Source organism: Lolium perenne, chromosome 5, assembly GCF_019359855.2.
Source record: "Lolium perenne isolate Kyuss_39 chromosome 5, Kyuss_2.0, whole genome shotgun sequence".
Classification (NCBI taxonomy): Eukaryota; Viridiplantae; Streptophyta; class Magnoliopsida; order Poales; family Poaceae; genus Lolium; species Lolium perenne.
The window spans coordinates 265,722,927-265,742,818 of NC_067248.2; the positions used below are offsets into that span (position 1 = coordinate 265,722,927).

The 19,892-nt window shown below is 43.1% G+C and overlaps 1 pseudogene; it reads right to left on the bottom strand.

The window, feature by feature from the left end:
- Nucleotides 1–1,524: 1,524 nt before the first annotated feature.
- LOC127303019 (putative leucine-rich repeat receptor-like serine/threonine-protein kinase At2g19230) overlaps nucleotides 1,525–19,892 on the bottom strand; it is a 31,441-nt pseudogene continuing 13,073 nt past the window's right edge.

Genomic DNA, 19,892 nt, shown 5'->3' on the forward strand with positions numbered 1-19,892 from the left:
CCGTCGATGGCGTTGCTGGTGAAGATGGAGATCGACGAGGAGCCGATGCTGCCGTGCCTCCCGCAGTTTGCTCCCAACGACTTCCTCGACGACGAGGAGCTGCAGCGCCGCCTCCCGCAGCTCGGGCACGCGGGGTTCGCCCCGGGCAACTTCGTCGAGGAGCGCGACCTCGCCACCGTGGTCGGCCTCATCGAGCGTTCCAGCGAGCGCGGCACAGACAAGGCCGCCGAATGGAAGCATATCGCCGAGGAGCAGGGCCGCGTCTTCGTCGACCTTGGCATCGACACGGAGTGAGGCCGCTCCGACGCATCGCCGCCACGGCACAGGGCTCCGGTGAGTATCCCGGGGCTGATTTTGCTATAATATAGTCCCATGGCGGCGGATTTCAACTCGAATTTAGGAAATTCGAGTTCCTTTTGATGTAATGTAGTCGAATTTAGGGTCAATTTTCGCACGAACTGTCCGAACGAATTGATCTTCCGTCTTGCGCATGTTTTTTTTTAGATTTGCAGTTTTATATGCCGTATCTGAACTGTGCTCGCGTTTTTCGAACCCCAAATCCGCCTTGGGGTGTCCTGGATACGCGGATTGGGGTTTGAGGTTTTCCGCATATGCTAGAGATGCTCTAATAACATGCCTGGAAACCCTTTGTTACCCTCTTGTATAAACCTTGGCTCTTGCACAAGACACAATTGTGAACTATCTCTTCTGCTGGTTATTCGCTGATTTGCACGCCGCCAATAAACGCAACCTCAGTCGCCGGTAGTGGTTGCAGTTGGCTGGACCCAGAGTTGGTATGTTTTCTTCAACTGTCTTGCTTCTATATTTTATGTTTCATAGAGGTTTGCAAAGTTCTACAAAGTTTAACCACTAGAGTCAATTTCAACTGATAGCAGATACCTCCCATTTTCTTTCTCTCCCCTGTCTCTCTCCAAGCCACCTCGTCTGGCCTTCTCCACCGATTCTCCGGGCTGGACTAGAGCTTCTCCCTACAAAGACATGATCGAGAAATCTCTCCGATCAAAGATCACCAAGGGGTTCTGGAGAACCATAATGATCCGTTTGTGTTCTACGAATATAAAGTCATTGAACCGCAAACGTCTTCCCTTTGTTATTTCGATACTAGACCTGTTATTATGAACAATTGATATATAATAATAAATACCCTTTATTATTGCCTCTAGGGTACCATATCCAACACTCCCACTTACAGTAGAGTACAAATAATCCAGTTGCTTTGGTTTACTAATCATAACATAATATAACATATGTGCTATTGACCATGCGCGCTCGTGGAAGAGGTAGTTAATAGCCTTGATCCTTTTATATCCTCATGTTCTTTGCAAATCGTATATGTCACGTTATTTGACATTACCCTATCATCAATATGATAATTTGGCAATTATACGCTTGGTAGTAGAGTGAGACTTTACTTCTGTGCCTCTATGACACATTGTTCAATCAACTTTACTTTGACACAAATTTAACCATGAAAATACTAAGTCTAGATTATCAGTGAGATTTCTTATGAAAAGTATGACATAAAATAAATTGCCAAAGGAAAACAACTAACAAGTCTTATCGAACGGCAGGACCGGTGTCCATAGTTGGCACCCTCCCAAAATTATGCTCCATCATAGTTCTGCTCTCGTTCATGTTCATGGAATGGTGCACAGGGTAAGCATCATATCTCCAGTCCAGGTCAGTTCTATCGATGGAAGTGTAGAATCCTTGATTCATGTCGCCGTCATCACGGTCCTCCTCTAGCTTGAGGCACTCCTGTAGTTGTGCCACGACATCGGTCATGGTGGGTCGATGCATTGAGGACTTTGAGGTGCACTTGAGTGCGATCTCAGCAACCTTCCATGTACTATTTATGTCGTGGTCACCATGCATGCGCACATCAACCACACCCTCGATGTTGCCTTGTGATAGTTGTTGTTGCACCCCCTCGATGATACTCATGTTTTGCGGGTTATTCAGGGTTGGTAGCTTTCCCGTAACAATCACTAGCAACACGATGCCAAAGCTGTAAACGTCACTCTTTGTCGTCAGCCTCCCTATTGTCTGATACCTACATAATGATTTAAGTACCACTTAGTATTCAAATAATGGTACACTATATAACTATTTTAGTGCATCGGTAAAGGGATCAATAGCCGTACTCTGGATCCACATATCCAAGTGTACCAACAACCGCATCCGTAGACAGAGCGGTCTCTTTACCATGATTGAAAGCCTTGGACAATCCAAAATCAGCAATCTTGGCCTCCATCCTTGAGTTCAAAAGGATATTGGATGCCTTCACATCCCTGTGAATCAAAGGTGGGTTGCACCCCTTGTGTAGGTACTCTAGCCCTGCACCCCGACACTCAAGATTATGAGAAACAACATTTAGTAGAGATAACTCACTATTCCGAATCAAAGTGAGTACCTTTAGCAGACTCGACTGCTATACGGAGTCTATGTTTCCAACGTAAGCATACTCCATTGTGGTCTCTTCCTGCATTGAAAACAGAATTGTAAATTTTAAACTAGTACACTATTCAAATTGTTATCTAGATGATTTATATTGAAAACGGAACTGTAAATTTTAAACTAGTACACTATTCAAATTGTTATCTAGATGATTTGCATTTACAAGTTGTCCATTTTACAAGGTAGCTTAAAGTCATTGAACGTATGTTGTTAAACAAATTATGTACCTGAAATGTGCTCTTCCAGGGTTCCCTCCTGCATGAACTCGTAAACAAGTGCCATGTGCTCCCCATCATTGCAGTAACCAATCACGGAGACAAGATTCTTGTGATGAATCCGGGTCAATATATGAACCTAAATAAGTAATTATGTGTTGACTTTATAAATAACATTTGGTATTGACTATAAATTTATGTTGACAAACTTATTCATTCCAAAAGTCTAGATGAATATATTGTAAACTTACCTTGACCACACATGTACAGAGAGAAATATGACACTGGAGTATGAGGACTTCGGAATATAAGGAAAGAAACAAAAAAGACAACGTGATACATAATAGCACTTATATAAACTGTACCTCTGCTAGAAATTCCTTATCACCTTGATTGGAAGATTGTGACTGTATCTTTACCGCTACTTGAGTGCCATCATCCAAGAAGCCATGGTAGACATAACCGAACCCTCCCTTGCCCAAAACTTGTTGCAGATTTTTGGTTATCCTCTTGAGTTCGATGTATGTGAACCGACGAGTCTCAAGTCCAAGTGTGTTGTTGATTGATCCTTTTGTATAGGAAAAATGAACGATTAGCATTACTAGTGTTCATGGATGTGGAAACATATCAGCTAATCAATGTGCTCATGCCAAATAGATTCACCTGGATTTTTCCGTCTCAGCAAGCATAAGAGTGTCATTGTCAGTGATACAAATAGCACAATCACAACCATAGGGACACTAACGTAGATGGCCAGCTTGCTCTTCATTTTAGCAGGATGGCATGAATTACTGTCGGTGCAAATGTTTGAGTTGTTGCCATATCTACCCAAAAAGGTTAAACAAGGTTCTTAGTGAACTTTATATCTTATCATATATAGGTTTGATTAAAAAACAAGTGGGTAAACGACCTTAATCCCCATCCCCTATATATAATAAAATAACTTTAGTAATAAATTAAAATAACCTTAGATTTAGGGAGCCATCTTGAATTCTTTTGAGAAATCCAGAGGGAATTGCTCCACTGAGCTGATTTCCAGACAAATCTCTAAATATGGGAAACACCATGTGCATGAGTCGAAGTAATGCAAGGGAAGAGCACAATTAGATAGAAATTGCCGGACTTACAAAAGTGTCAGCAAAGGTAACTGAGATAGGGTATCTAGAATTGTGCCCGTCAAGTTGTTGTTCGAAAGATCCCTACAAGAGGGCAAGATATGTATGGACTAATGTTAGTATAATCCTTTATGTGCCATATTTTGTCTCTATAAACTACAAACAAATTGAGGCCAGATTAGATCAAGGATTTAGAACATACAAGTACTGGAGAGCCTTGAGATTCGCAAAAGAAGGGGATATATCACCGTTCAGACCACTAAAGGACATGTTTCTACACAGAGCAAATATCAAGCGGATCAGTTTAAGTGCACACCAATATAATCAATATACTATATGTGTAAGTGGCAAATACCCCCGCAAGAAAAAGTGTTTATATATAGGTGTTAAACCAGTGTAATAAAAGTATAGATCTGAAAAACTGACAGGCTTGTGATCCTCGGATGGCTGGCCATGGTGTAACTGCACGTCAACCTTTCCCAGGCCATCGTCTTAGGGACGCATGGGTCACCCATCCAGTTCATCTGCACATGATACCTTGCCTTGATCGCCGTGACCGCTGATACTGGAGTTAAGCGCACCCAATTTTTCAGTAGGGGCCAAAAAAAAGTTCATGGGTAGTAATATGTGCGATGTGCGTACCGTCCCGGGAGTCCGTGGCAAGGTTGGTGGTGGACATGGAAAAGAACAACTCTATGGCGCTCAAGACGGGCGGCAGCGTCGAATTAGCGGTGACGCCGATGGAGATATTGTAGCGGCTGTCCCGGTAGGGGGCGTCTTGATTGTATACCATGTTGACCCCGAGGTAGGGTAGCCTGATGTTGTTGGCCACCTTGGCGCCATTGATGCTGACGTAGAACTCGCGCAGGGCGTTGGTGGGGAGGATCTGCAGTTCGGAGAAATGGGTGATGATGAAGTGTCCGGGCGACGGGTCGCGAGGCTGAGGCACGGGCTCCCATGAGAGATCTATGTTTTCGGAGGCGTTGGGCGTCGTGACCGCCGTCTGCATCACCACCATGGGAACCTCGTAGTTGAATTGCATCGTCTCCGTCGTCGATATCTCCCGACCTTCTTTCAGTGCGGAAGCGGTCCATACTCTGTCGTTTGGATCATCAGGGTACCTGACGATGCCTGTTTCCGGGCCGAGGTTGAGTCTGTGGGCGAGGACAAGGCCCTGCGTCAAGTTCACCTGCGGGTAGTACCTCATCTTGAGCGGCCTCAGCTCCAGCGCGGACACGAATGGCGTCCCGGTGCCGGTATTCACCAGGCAGACCTGGACGAAATCGTCCGGCACCACGACGAGAGCCTCCGCGATCACCTCCTCGCCGGGGTCCGAGGCGTTGACGGTCATCCAGTAGTTCACGCCGGCGTGGAGGTCGAAGACGGGCGGCCTGCCGAGGCCGTCGTAGTCGCCGTACAGGAACGCGGCGCGGAGGAGGTATTTGCGCCCCGACACGAGGGAGCGGAGCGTGTAGCAGTTGCGCACGCCATCCGGGAAGCTGCGCACGTCGTGGTAACGCCGCGAGAGCTGGGACGTCATGTGCTCGGCCGAGATGTTCATGTTGGTGCCGGCGGCGTCGTCGGTGAAGCCTGCGTCGGGGACATAGGAGAGCGTGGTGGTGGCGTCCTCGTAGCTCGCCTTCCCCGGTAGCCCGCAGTCTATGCTGATGAACCCTACAATAACATGCGTGCGTACAACAAGCCGGTTAGTTGCGCGAGCGCCAGCCACTGTGAATCTGTGATCCTCCCTTAGTTACGAGCATACCTTTGCTGTCAGTCTGGGCTCGAGCCCCGCCGGTGGCAGCAGCGGCGAGGAAGAGAAGCAGCAGCCATGGACTTCCCGCCGTTGATTGCTCCATTGCACGAGCAGTTGTTAATGCCTTATTGGAGCATGGCTCGATCCACTGGCCCTTGCGCTTTAAATGCTTGGGTGTGTATTGACTTCCTTGATAAACGCTGCGCGCGGCTGCACAGTACCACGGTAACGAGACCTGTAACGTATAACGATAAAGATTAGGGGTTTTGTGTTCCTTCTATTCTAATCTAAAAAAAAAACTTGGAACATATGGACAGTTGACCTGGATCTCAGGGCTCCTTTTATTAATAGGATTTATATAAAAGTAGTGTAGGATTTAGATCACACGATAATTTTTTTACATAATTTGCTTGATTCATAGCAACATATCATATAAATACTAATATTATTACATTACGAAAGTAAAGCCCACGTCGGGTGAACCGACTCATACTATAACTTGACCTCGAGGTGGACTCTGAGACCCAACCCACTATATAAGGGCCGGGAGGAGCCACCGAGAGGGGGGGGGGGGGGGGGGGGAGATTCGATCACAGAACACACCTCGTAACCGTAGTTTCAAATATTGTAATCTCGGCGATTCGGCATTGATAATAATACTCGTCAGCTGCCTACTTTGGCTAACCGGTTTGTTGATTCCTCAGTGTCCTCCTTCCTGAAACCCAAGATCATCATCATGGGTATTGACGAGGTTAACACTTCGTCACCCAATACTCCAAAGAATTATCTCCAGTATTCCCAAAAAAACTCTAGTACTAAATAAGGCTGAGGTGGAAGTACACGGGAAGTAAACAAAACCTTCCTAGCTAGAAAATAGTGCCTTCAAACGTTCGAACGAGAAGATCACCGACGCCGTACATGGACCTGATCAATTTGCCCTCGCAGCACAGCCACGACTAAGTTCAGCCATGCCCTGCCTCCGAGTATACGTGGATGTCGCAGCGCAGCTGTGTCAGCCTCCCACTGCATCTGACAATATAGCTCTTCGATGCTTTCTCCCGTTAGCGCCACTATGGCATGTTGCCCATCAGGCCCCCGCTGCTATCGCACTAGTAGGAAAACCCTTATAGGCGGAGCTTAGTTCTGTGGCGCATCACTAAAAATGCGCCACAGAATATTATTTTGTGGCGCACCATTCTGGGTGCGCCACAGAAATAGCTTAATTTTGTGGCGCACGCTTCAGTAGTGTGCCATAGAAACTATGTGGGGCCCACATCCTGCCACCACCAATTATTGCTGTAGGTATTTCTGTGGCGCACATGGCTTGCTGCGCCACAGAAATAACTCTTTCTGTGGCGCACGTGCTTCGGTGCGCCACAGAAGTAGTTGATTCTGTGGCGCACCTGCTCGGGCGCGCCACAGAATTAAGGTAACTTATGTAGGATAACGTTGCATAGAAAACAAAAAATTTCCTACCGCGAACACGCAATCCAAGCCAAGATGCAATCTAGAAGACGGTAGCAACGAGGGGGTATCGAGTCTCACCCTTGAAGAGATTCCAAAGCCTACAAGAGGAGGCTCTTGTTGCTGCGGTAGACGTTCACTTGCCGCTTGCAAAAGCGCGTAGAAGATCTTGATCACGATCGGTTCCGGCGCCACGAACGGGCAGCACCTCCGTACTCGGTCACACGTTCGGTTGTTGATGAAGACGACGTCCACCTCCCCGTTCCAGCGGGCAGCGGAAGTAGTAGCTCCTCTTGAATCCGACAGCACGACGGCATGGTGTCGGTGGCGGTGGAGAACTCCGGCGGAGCTTCGCTAAAGCTACGCGGGAGATATGGAGGAGAGGGGGCGGCTAGGGTTTGGGAGGGGGTGGCCGGCCTCAAGGGGGTGCGGCCAACTTGTGGCTTTGTGGTGGCCGGCCCCCTCCCCTATGCCCCTCATTATATAGGTGGATCCCCAAGTGTTGGTGTCCAAGTCTTCGAATAAGACCCGAACCAAAAACCTTCCATATGAGGGGGAAACCTAGCCAAGCTAGGACTCCCACTAGAGGTGGGAGTTCCACCTCCCATATGGGGGGGTTGGCCGGCCCCCTAAGGGGGAGTCCACTTGGGACTCCTCCCCCACTAGGGTTGGCCGGCCATGGAGGTGGAGTCCCATGTGGACTCCACCTTCCTTGGTGGTTTCTTCCGGACTTTTCTAGAACCTTCTAGAACCTTCCATAGAACCTTCCGCGACATTTTAATTCACATAAAATGACATCCTATATATGAATCTTATTCTCCGGACCATTCCGGAACTCCTCGTGATGTCCGGGATCTCATCCGGGACTCCGAACAAATATTCGAACTCCATTCCATATTCAAGTACTACCATTTCAACATCCAACTTTAAGTGTGTCACCCTACGGTTCGTGAACTATGCGGACATGGTTGAGTACTCACTCCGACCAATAACCAATAGCGGGATACGGAGATCCATAATTGCTCCCAGATATTCAACGATGACTTTAGTGATCGAATGAACCATTCACATACAATACCAATTCCCTTTGTCACGCGATATTTTACTTGTCCGAGGTTTGATCTTCGGTATCACTCTATACCTTGTTCAACCTCGTCTCCTGACAAGTACTCTTTACTCGTACCGTGGTATGTGGTCTCTTATGAACTCATTCATATGCTTGCAAGACATTAGACGACATTTCACCGAGAGGGCCCAGAGTATATCTATCCGTCATCGGGATGGACAAATCCCACTGTTGATCCATATGCCTCAACTCATACTTTCCGGATACTTAATCCCACCTTTATAACCACCCATTTACGCAGTGGCGTTTGGTGTAATCAAAGTACCTTTCCGGTATAAGTGATTTACATGATCTCATGGTCATAAGGACTAGGTAACTATGTATCGAAAGCTTATAGCAAATAACTTAATGACGAGATCTTATGCTATGCTTAATTGGGTGTGTCCATTACATCATTCATATAATGATATAACCTTGTTATTAATAACATCCAATGTTCATGATTATGAAACTAATCATCTATTAATCAACAAGCTAGTTAAGAGGCATACTAGGGACTTCTTTGTTGTCTACATATCACACATGTACTAATGTTTCGGTTAATACAATTATAGCATGATATATAAACATTTATCATAAACATAAAGATATAAATAATAACCACTTTATTATTGCCTCTAGGGCATATCTCCTTCAGTCTCCCACTTGCACTAGAGTCAATAATCTAGTTTACATTTGTAAAGATATAACACCTTGGCCTTCCGGTGCTTTATCATGTTTTGCTCACGGGAGAGGTTTTAGTCAACGGATTTGACACGTTCAGAAACGTATGTATTTTGTAATTCATTTGCGTCTCAACGCATCACTCATTTCCAAATGAGTCGGCATTAAATATGTTTGGTCTTCTGGTGGAACCTTAATTCCATTTGTCTGAAATATGTCACTAATATTGTCACACACAATATAGCTTCAAAGTTCTGACACTATCGGAACTACACCAAGTTCTCAAAGAACTTCTTGACTTAACATCCTTTGTCATTGTCAAAACAATGACATACTCTGCCTTCTTTTGTAGAATCCGTCACAATATTTAGAACTCTTCTAAATCTAGCATAGACAACTTCTAGCTCATTGTGCTACCTTTTAAACAACACTTAGTCTAATTTGAGATTTGAAATTTTATTTTCATATGTGACAAAATTAGTATCGGTGCAACACCTTACAGCGATTTGTTTTGTCATTTCTCCATATAAAACTATATATATATATACTTGGTTCTTCTTAAGTACTCAAGAATATTCTTACTGTTTTTCAGTGATCATCACATGAATCATGCTCATAACACTCTTAGAGCATAGGATATCTGATTGTGTACATATTATTCGTGATCTATAATCACTCATGTGTTTTTACTCATTGAGTGTCAGATACACTCAAGTCTTGTTAAAACTTCACATGACAAGAACATCTTCTTAATATTTCTATATTGAACTATTTCAGTATCCATTCTATGTACTTTGACTTAAACTTATTTTGTGTTTCAATCTATCTTCATAGATCTTGACACTAAATTTGTTTCAGTCCATATCTTTTCATTGAAGTTAATTTCTCAATGAAACCTTTTTAATCAAGTATATAATTACATTATTTATAACCAACTATATGTCACCTACATAAAGTATTATAAATATGTCTTAGCGCTCCCACTTAATTTCTTGCAAATGCAAGCCTCTTCATCGTCTCTGATGAAATCAAAAACTCTTTGACTATTTCATCTGGTGAAGATTCAAACTCCGCGATACTCACTTCATCAAATTGAAGTTTGTATACCTATCTAATATTCCACGGACCAGCAAAACTCTTGGTTGTATCTTGTATACACCTTTAATACATACTTCTGATAAGTAATGTATTTTGCCATCCTACTAGAATAATCCATATAGACTATAAGCATTTCTACGGAAGATCTAATCTTATCGTAGTTAACTCTTTGAACTTTGTCGTAAACAATTTTTCGACAAGTCGAGCTTCTTCAAGGATATTTCATCCAAGTCTATAGATCCATTTACTTTCAAAAAGTATTCATCTATTATGGATTTCATGGCGCATGGCCATTTTAACGGAGTCAGGGCCCATCATAACTTCTTTGTTTGTAGTTGGTTTATCATTGTTCAAAATCAATCCTTTGTCCACAAATCATTTATTTGATCACAAAGTAAACCATACCTACAAGGTTCAATATGTACTTCGATCTCCATGACTAAAACACTTTGTAGTCATGGGAGCCATGATCGTTGTGGCCGCTTCCGAAACCAATTCCGATGCTGCGCTACTCTGATCATTATGCTCAGGTTCATAAACCTTATCAAATTATATTGTCCTCCCACTCAAATACTTCACTAGAAACAATTCTCGGAAATAAGAAACATTGACAAACACTTTTGTCTTTGTCTCGTGGGAAGAATTCCCAATCAAATCTCTGGGATAACCAACAAAGACATTCATCCGATTTTGGTTGTATACTCTTAGACCAAAATTTAAAGAAAGGACTATTAGGGTTTATACCCATGCCATAACTCGTATGGTGTCATTTCAATGGATCATGATGATGCTCTATTCAGTGTAAAAGCGGTAGTCAATAAAGCATAATCCACACAAAAATATAATGGCGTCATAATATTTTATCTCATCATTAATCCAACAAGATTTGGATACATCTCTCGGATACTATATCATCATTATGATACTTCAAGAAACGTGAGTTGTAGAACAATTTCATGACTCTCTTTGATGTTCGCTAAATCTCGTAATTCAAATATTTCCACCATGATCCAATCATAGATATTTGACTTTTCTATTACGATGATTTCCACTTCATGCTGAAATTTATTTGAATCCATTCAAATGTTTCAAACTTCTTCCTTATTGAATATATCCACATATATACTCAATTCGTTGTTGAAAGTTTTCATGAAGTAGAAGAATCTCCCGCACACAACTATGCCCAGTGAACCGCATACATCATCATGTATTTTTCCACTAAGTTAGTTACCCGTTCAACTTTTGGCCTATGAACGGTATTTTAATCATTCTCTTTTAGAAAAGATTTGCAAGCGCCAAATGATTCAAAAATCAAATGACTCCAAAAATCCATTTGCATGGAGTTCCTTTATGCGTTCCTTTCTAACATGACCTAAATGGCGGTTCCACAAATAAGTGGAATTCAAATCATTTGCCTTATGGCATTTTAGCGCCAGTTTTATGTATGTGTGTTTCACCATTAAGATTTATAATAACTTATCCATCGTACATGGAGTAATGTCATAATTTGAACAACTCATTGTTTTCATTTGACCAGAGCAAAATAACAATTATTAAGTTCTTTATTATAAATTCTAAGGGCTAGATAGAATGCCAACGACGAACATAATAACACTTTATTTTGTTCCAGACGTGCATTCCTATCATATTCCTTGTCAGTCACTCAGGCCATTGTATTCTTGTATTGCGTTGTTTTGTATGACACTTCATACCAACCAATATGGTACTAATACCCAAGAATTTCATAGTGTGACCTAACTAGGAATACAACCATAACATGTATATCATTTATATACACCTGAGCTAGACTTTCTAGTCTTTTCTTTCTTTCTGCCAAAATAGCTTTTGCGGTTTCTCTTTTAGCTTTCCTCATTATTCAGAAAAACACTTAAACATCAATAACTTCTAGGTTTGTTGGTCTAATACCAATAACCTTGAAGTACTTATTTTGAAGTTGATCATCATATGTCAAGTGTTCTAGATTTCACTTATTAGTAACTTTTTAATACGATGAACAATTTCACTCATAATTTTATCCATCAATTCATGACAACTTTCTGAGACCATGTCTGTACATGCTAGGCTCATAAAGTTTAACCTTAGTATTCGCATGTGCAAATCTGGCTTGCACCCGTTGTATGCACACGTAGAATCTATCACACCCGATCATCACGTGATGCTTCGATACAACGAGTCTTAGCAACGGTGCATACTAAGGATGATAACTTCATGGATATGCGAATATCGTTAGTGCCCCAATAGTTGGAGGATTGTGACGCCTGGCGTCTTCAACCTTCATACATTCCCATAAAACTTATGAGTTTATGTAGTCTCACCAAATTTATATTCTATCATCTTGCAATAAGGTCTTAGATATCACATATATCTCATACCTTGATTATTTCTGAAAACTAAATTTTCAGCTCCTTACTTTTCAAACAGATTTGAACTTCAAGTTTCACGGAGACAAGATAACTTTGGGTACTAATTGAAACCATACCTCTTTGAATCAACAATGTGAGGTTTACTAAAAGTTTGCAATAGGACTTAATCAATTCTTGATTCTTTAACAATACGGTACCAATCCGTAAAGTTTCTTGTCAGATTTTAACAGTATTTCTATCTCAATAACAAGACTAGCGCATGGTAGAAAACGGATGCCAATACTACAAAATTAATTCAAAATACTACTCAGACTATGTTTATGATAATTAGTTCATGTTTTAATCTAATTACTAATGAACTACCACTTAATACAACATCCCTCATAGTTGTTAAGTGGTACACGATCCAAATTCACTACACCAAAACCGATCATCACGTGAGATGATGTAGCTTCAATGGTGAACATCAACATGTTGATCATATCATCCATATGACTCGTGTTCAACCTTTCGGTTTCCGTTGTCCCGAGGCCATGTCTGTACATGCTAGGCTCGTCAAGCAAACCCAAGTATTCCGCGTGTGCAACATTGCTTACACCCGTTGTATGTGAACGTTGAGTATATCACATCCGATCATCACGAGATGCTTCGAAACGACGAACTGTACAACGGTGCATACGAGGGGAGAACACTTTATTATCTTGATATTAATGTGAGGGATCATCTTATAATGCTACCGTCGCGATCTAAGCAAAAAAAGATGCATAAAGGATTAACATCACATGCAGTTCATATGTGATATGATATGGCCCTTTTGTCTTTGCGCTTTTGATCTTCATCTCCAAAGCACGGACATGATCTCCATCATCTTCGGGCATGATCTCCATCATCATCGGCGTAGCGTCAAGGTCCATGGCGCCGTCTTCATGATTGTTCACCTCATGTAGCAACTATTACAACTACTTTGAAATATTACTCAACATGAAATTTAAAGACAACCATAAGGCTCCTGCCGGTTGCCACAATACAATAATGATCATCTCATACATATTCATCATCACATTATGACCATATCACATCACCAAACCCTGCAAAAACAAGTTAGACGTCTCTAATTTGGTTTGCATATTTTACGTGGTTTAGGGTTTTCGAGTAAGATCTAATCTACCTACGAACATGAACCACAACGGTGATACTAATGTTGTCAATAGAAGAGTAAATTGAATCTTCACTATAGTAGGAGAGACAGACACCCGCAAAGCCTCTTATGCAATACAAGTTGCATGTCGAACGAGGAACAAGTCTCATGAACGCGGTCATGTAAAGTTAGTCCGAGCCGCTTCATCCCACTATGCCACAAAGATGCAAAGTACTCAAACTAAAAACAACAAGAGCATCAACGCCCACAAAACCATTGTGTTCTACTCGTGCAACCATCTATGCATAGACACGGCTCTGATACCACTGTAGGATAACGTTGCATAGAAAACAAAAAATTTCCTACCGCGAACACGCAATCCAAGCCAAGATGCAATCTAGAAGACGGTAGCAACGAGGGGGTATCGAGTCTCACCCTTGAAGAGATTCCAAAGCCTACAAGAGGAGGCTCTTGTTGCTGCGGTAGACGTTCACTTGCCGCTTGCAAAAGCGCGTAGAAGATCTTGATCACGATCGGTTCCGGCGCCACGAACGGGCAGCACCTCCGTACTCGGTCACACGTTCGGTTGTTGATGAAGACGACGTCCACCTCCCCGTTCCAGCGGGCAGCGGAAGTAGTAGCTCCTCTTGAATCCGACAGCACGACGGCATGGTGTCGGTGGCGGTGGAGAACTCCGGTGGAGCTTCGCTAAAGCTACGCGGGAGATATGGAGGAGAGGGGGCGGCTAGGGTTTGGGAGGGGGTGGCCGGCCTCAAGGGGGTGCGGCCAACTTGTGGCTTTGTGGTGGCCGGCCCCCTCCCCTATGCCCCTCATTATATAGGTGGATCCCCAAGTGTTGGTGTCCAAGTCTTCGAATAAGACCCGAACCAAAAACCTTCCATATGAGGGGGAAACCTAGCCAAGCTAGGACTCCCACTAGAGGTGGGAGTTCCACCTCCCATATGGGGGGGTTGGCCGGCCCCTAAGGGGGAGTCCACTTGGGACTCCTCCCCCACTAGGGTTGGCCGGCCATGGAGGTGGAGTCCCATGTGGACTCCACCTTCCTTGGTGGTTTCTTCCGGACTTTTCTAGAACCTTCTAGAACCTTCCATAGAACCTTCCGCGACATTTTAATTCACATAAAATGACATCCTATATATGAATCTTATTCTCCGGACCATTCCGGAACTTCTCGTGATGTCCGGGATCTCATCCGGGACTCCGAACAAATATTCGAACTCCATTCCATATTCAAGTACTACCATTTCAACATCCAACTTTAAGTGTGTCACCCTACGGTTCGTGAACTATGCGGACATGGTTGAGTACTCACTCCGACCAATAACCAATAGCGGGATCTGGAGATCCATAATGACTCCCACATATTCAACGATGACTTTAGTGATCGAATGAACCATTCACATACAATACCAATTCCCTTTGTCACGCGATATTTTACTTGTCCGAGGTTTGATCTTCGGTATCACTCTATACCTTGTTCAACCTCGTCTCCCGACAAGTACTCTTTACTCGTACCGTGGTATGTGGTCTCTTATGAACTCATTCATATGCTTGCAAGACATTAGACGACATTTCACCGAGAGGGCCCAGAGTATATCTATCCGTCATCGGGATGGACAAATCCCACTGTTGATCCATATGCCTCAACTCATACTTTTCGGATACTTAATCCCACCTTTATAACCACCCATTTACGCAGTGGCGTTTGGTGTAATCAAAGTACCTTTCCGGTATATGTGATTTACATGATCTCATGGTCATAAGGACTAGGTAACTATGTATCGAAAGCTTATAGCAAATAACTTAATGACGAGATCTTATGCTATGCTTAATTGGGTGTGTCCATTACATCATTCATATAATGATATAACCTTGTTATTAATAACATCCAATGTTCATGATTATGAAACTAATCATCTATTAATCAACAAGCTAGTTAAGAGGCATACTAGGGACTTCTTTGTTGTCTACATATCACACATGTACTAATGTTTCGGTTAATACAATTATAGCATGATATATAAACATTTATCATAAACATAAAGATATAAATAATAACCACTTTATTATTGCCTCTAGGGCATATCTCCTTCAACTTATATCATCTCGATCGCCCGTGCCCTCCCCCGCCTGTTCACCTCTTCCCTCTCCCGAGCCCATCCCCTCTCCCCTCTCCCCTCTCCTCCGTCGCCGCGATTCTGTTCGCCTGGATACGCCACGCGCTGCCATGGTCGTCGCCATCGCCGTCGCCATCGCCGTCGCCGCCGCCTTCCTCCACGAGGGGCGCATGCCGCCACGGTCCTCCCATCCCCGCCACCTGCAGCACAAGCTGCCCCTACTGCGAGGAGGGGCCGCCGCGAGGAGGGGCCGCCGTCGCGGCAAGGTGGAGGAGCCGCCGCCTCCTCCTCCTCCTCCACCCCTGCCGTCATCTTCAACCTCGTCCTCCACCCCTGTCATCGGTGATCTCTCTCCCCTCCCCTCCTCTCCCTCTTAATTCCTCTCCTGCGCGCTGATGTCTACGTTCCCCCTCCTTTCCTGTAGACAGTGTTGGGCCTCCAAGAGCAGAGGTTTGTAGAACAGCAGCAAGTTTTCCCTTAAGTGGATCACCCAAGGTTTATCGAACTCAGGGAGGATGAGGTCAAAGATATCCCTCTCATGCAACCCTGCAACCATAAAGCAAGAAGTCTCTTGTGTCCCCAACACACCTAATAGGTGCACTAGTTCGGCGAAGAGATAGTGAAATACAGGTGGTATGAATAAGTATGAGCAGTAGCAATGGTGCCAGAAAATAGCTTGCTGGCGTGTAGTTGATGGTGGTAGTATTGCAGCAGTAGTAGCACAGTAAAACAGTAAACAAGCAGTAGTAACGCAGCAGTATTTAGGAACAAGGCCTAGGGATTAGACTTTCACTAGTGGACACTCTCAACATTGATCACATAACAGAATAGATAAATGCATACTCTACACTTTTGTTGGATGATGAACGCATTGCGTAGGATTACACGAACCCTCAATGCCGGAGTTAACAAGCTCCACAATAATGCTCATGTTTAAGTAACCTTATAGTGTAAGATAGATCAATATAACCAGATAGATCACATCAATACCATCATAATGATAATTAACTCCACAATCTACAAGAGATCATGATCATAGCCTACGACAAGAACCACACGGTGCACACACTAGTCACCTTTACACACGTGCAGGAGGAATAGAACTACTTTAATAACATCACTAGAGTAGCACATAGATGAATTGTGATACAAAACTCATATGAATCTCAATCATGTAAAGCAGCTCATGAGATCATTGTATTGAAGTACATGGAGAGAGATTAACCACATAGCTACCGGTACAGCCCCGAGCCTCGATGGAGAACTACTCCCTCCTCATGGGAGCAGCAGCGGTGATGAAGATGGCGGTGGAGATGGCAGCGGTGTCGATGGAGAAGCCTTCCGGGGGCACTTCCCCGCTCCGGCAGCGTGCCGGAACAGAGACTCCTGTCCCCCAGATCTTGGCCTCGCGATGGCGGTGGCTCTGGAAGGTTTTTGTGGTTTTCGTCGAACGTATCAGGGTTTTCGATCCAGGGGCTTTATATAGGCGAAGAGGCGGCGCAGGAGGGCTGACAGGGGGGCCAAACTATAGGGCGGCGCGGCCCCCCCTCTGGCCACGCCAGCCTGTAGTTTGGTGGGCCTGTGGCCCCCCTCTGACCTCTCTGGTGTGTTCTGGATGCTTCCGGGGATTCTAAGATCTTTGGCGTTGATTTCGTCCGATTCCGAGAATATTTCGTTACTAGGATTTACGAAACCAAAAACAGCGAGAAAAGAGGAACTGCACTTCGGCATCTTGTTAATAGGTTAGTTCCAGAAAATGCACGAATATGACATAAAGTGAGCATAAAACATGTAGATAACATCAATAATGTGGCATGGAACATAAGAAATTATCGATACGTCGGAGACGTATCAGCATCCCCAAGCTTAGTTCTGCTCGTCCCGAGCAGGTAAAACGATAACACAGATAATTTCTGGAGTGACATGCCATCATAACCTTGATCAAACTATTTGTAAAGCATATGTAATGAATGCAATGATCAAAACAATGGTAATGACATGAGTAAACAACTGAATCATAAAGCAAAGACTTTTCATGAATAGCACTTCAAGACAAGCATCAATAAGTCTTGCATAAGAGTTAACTCATAAAGCAATAATTCAAAGTAAAGGCATTGAAGCAACACAAAAGAAGATTAAGTTTCAGCGGTTGCTTTCAACTTGTAACATGTATATCTCATGGATATTGTCAACATAGAGTAACATAATAAGTGCAATAAGCAAGTATGTAGGAATCAATGCACAGTTCACACAAGTGTTTGCTTCTTGAGGTGGAGAGAAATAGGTGAACTGACTCAACATTGAAAGTAAAAGAATGGTCCTCCATAGAGGAAAAGCATCGATTGCTATATTTGTGCTAGAGCTTTGATTTTGAAAACATGAAACAATTTTGTCAACGGTAGTAATAAAGCATATGTATCATGTAAATTATATCTTACAAGTTGCAAGCCTCATGCATAGTATACTAATAGTGCCCGCACCTTGTCCTAATTAGCTTGGACTACCGGATCATCACAATGCACATGTTTTTACCAAGTGTCACAAAGGGGTACCTCTATGCCGCATGTACAAAGGTCTAAGGAGAAAGCTCGCATTGGATTTCTCGCTATTGATTATTCTTCAACTTAGACATCCATACCGGGACAACATAGACAACAGATAATGGACTCCTCTTTTATGCATAAGCATGTAACAACAATTAATAATTTTCTCATTTGAGATTGAGGATATATGTCCAAAACTGAAACTTCCACCATGGATCATGGCTTTAGTTAGCGGCCCAATGCTCTTCTCTAACAATATGCATGCTTAACCATAAGGTGGTAGATCTCTCTTACTTCAGACAAGACGGACATGCATAGCAACTCACATGAAATTCAACAAGGAATAGTTGATGGCGTCCCCAGTGAACATGGTTATCGCACAACAAGCAACTTAATAAGAGATAAAGTGCATAATTACATATTCAATACCACAATAGTTTTTAAGCTATTTGTCCCATGAGCTATATATTGCAAAGGTGATGATGGAATTTTAAAGGTAGCACTCAAGCAATTTACTTTGGAATGGCGGAAAATACCATGTAGTAGGTAGGTATGGTGGACACAAATGGCATAGTGGTTGGCTCAAGTATTTTGGATGCATGAGAAGTATTCCCTCTCGATACAAGGTTTAAGCTAGCAAGGCTTATTTGAAACAAACACAAGGATGAACCGGTGCAGCAAAACTCACATAAAAGACATATTGTAAACATTATAAGACTCTACACCGTCTTCCTTGTTGTTCAAACTCAATACTAGAAATTATCTAGACCTTAGAGAGACCAAATATGCAAACCAAATTTTAGCATGCTCTATGTATTTCTTCATTAATAGGTGCAAAGCATATGATGCAAGAGCTTAAACATGAGCACAACAATTGCCAAGTATCACATTACCCAAGACATTTATAGCAATTACTACATGTATCATTTTCCAATTCCAACCATATAACAATTTAACAAAGAACTTCGCCATGAATATTATGAGCTAAGAACACATGTGTTCATACGAACCAGCGGAGCGTGTCTCTCTCCCACACAAGCATTTATTCAAACAAAAACAAAAACAAGAAACATACAGACGCTCCAAGTAAAGTGCATAAGATGTGATGGAATAAAAATATAGTTTCAGGGGAGGAACCTGATAATGTTGTCGATGAAGAAGGGGATGCCTTGGGCATCCCCAAGCTTAGACGCTTGAGTCTTCTTGATGTATGCAGGGGTGAACCACCGGGTGCATCCCCAAGCTTAGAGCTTTCACTCTCCTTGATCATGTTGCATCATACTCCTCTCTTGATCCTTGAAAACTTCCTCCACACCAAACTCGAAACAACTCATTAGAGGGTTAGTGCACAATATAAATTGACATATTCAGAGGTGACACAATCATTCTTAACACTTCTGGACATTGCATAATACTACTGGACATTAATGGATCAAAGAAATTTATCCAACATAGCGAAAGAGGCAATGCGAAATAAAAGGCAGAATCTGTCAAAACAGAATAGTTCGTATTGACGAATTTTAAAATGGCACCAGACTTGCTCAAATGAAAATGCTCAAATTGAATGAAAGTTGCGTACATATCTGAGGATCATGCACGTAAATTGCCTTAATTTTCTGAGCTACCTACAGGGAGGTAGACCCAGATTCGTGACAGCAAAGAAATCTGGGACTGCGCAGTAATCCAAATCTAGTACTTACTTTACTATCAAAGACTTTACTTGGCACAACAAAACACAAAACTAAGATAAGGAGAGGTTGCTACAGTAGTAAAC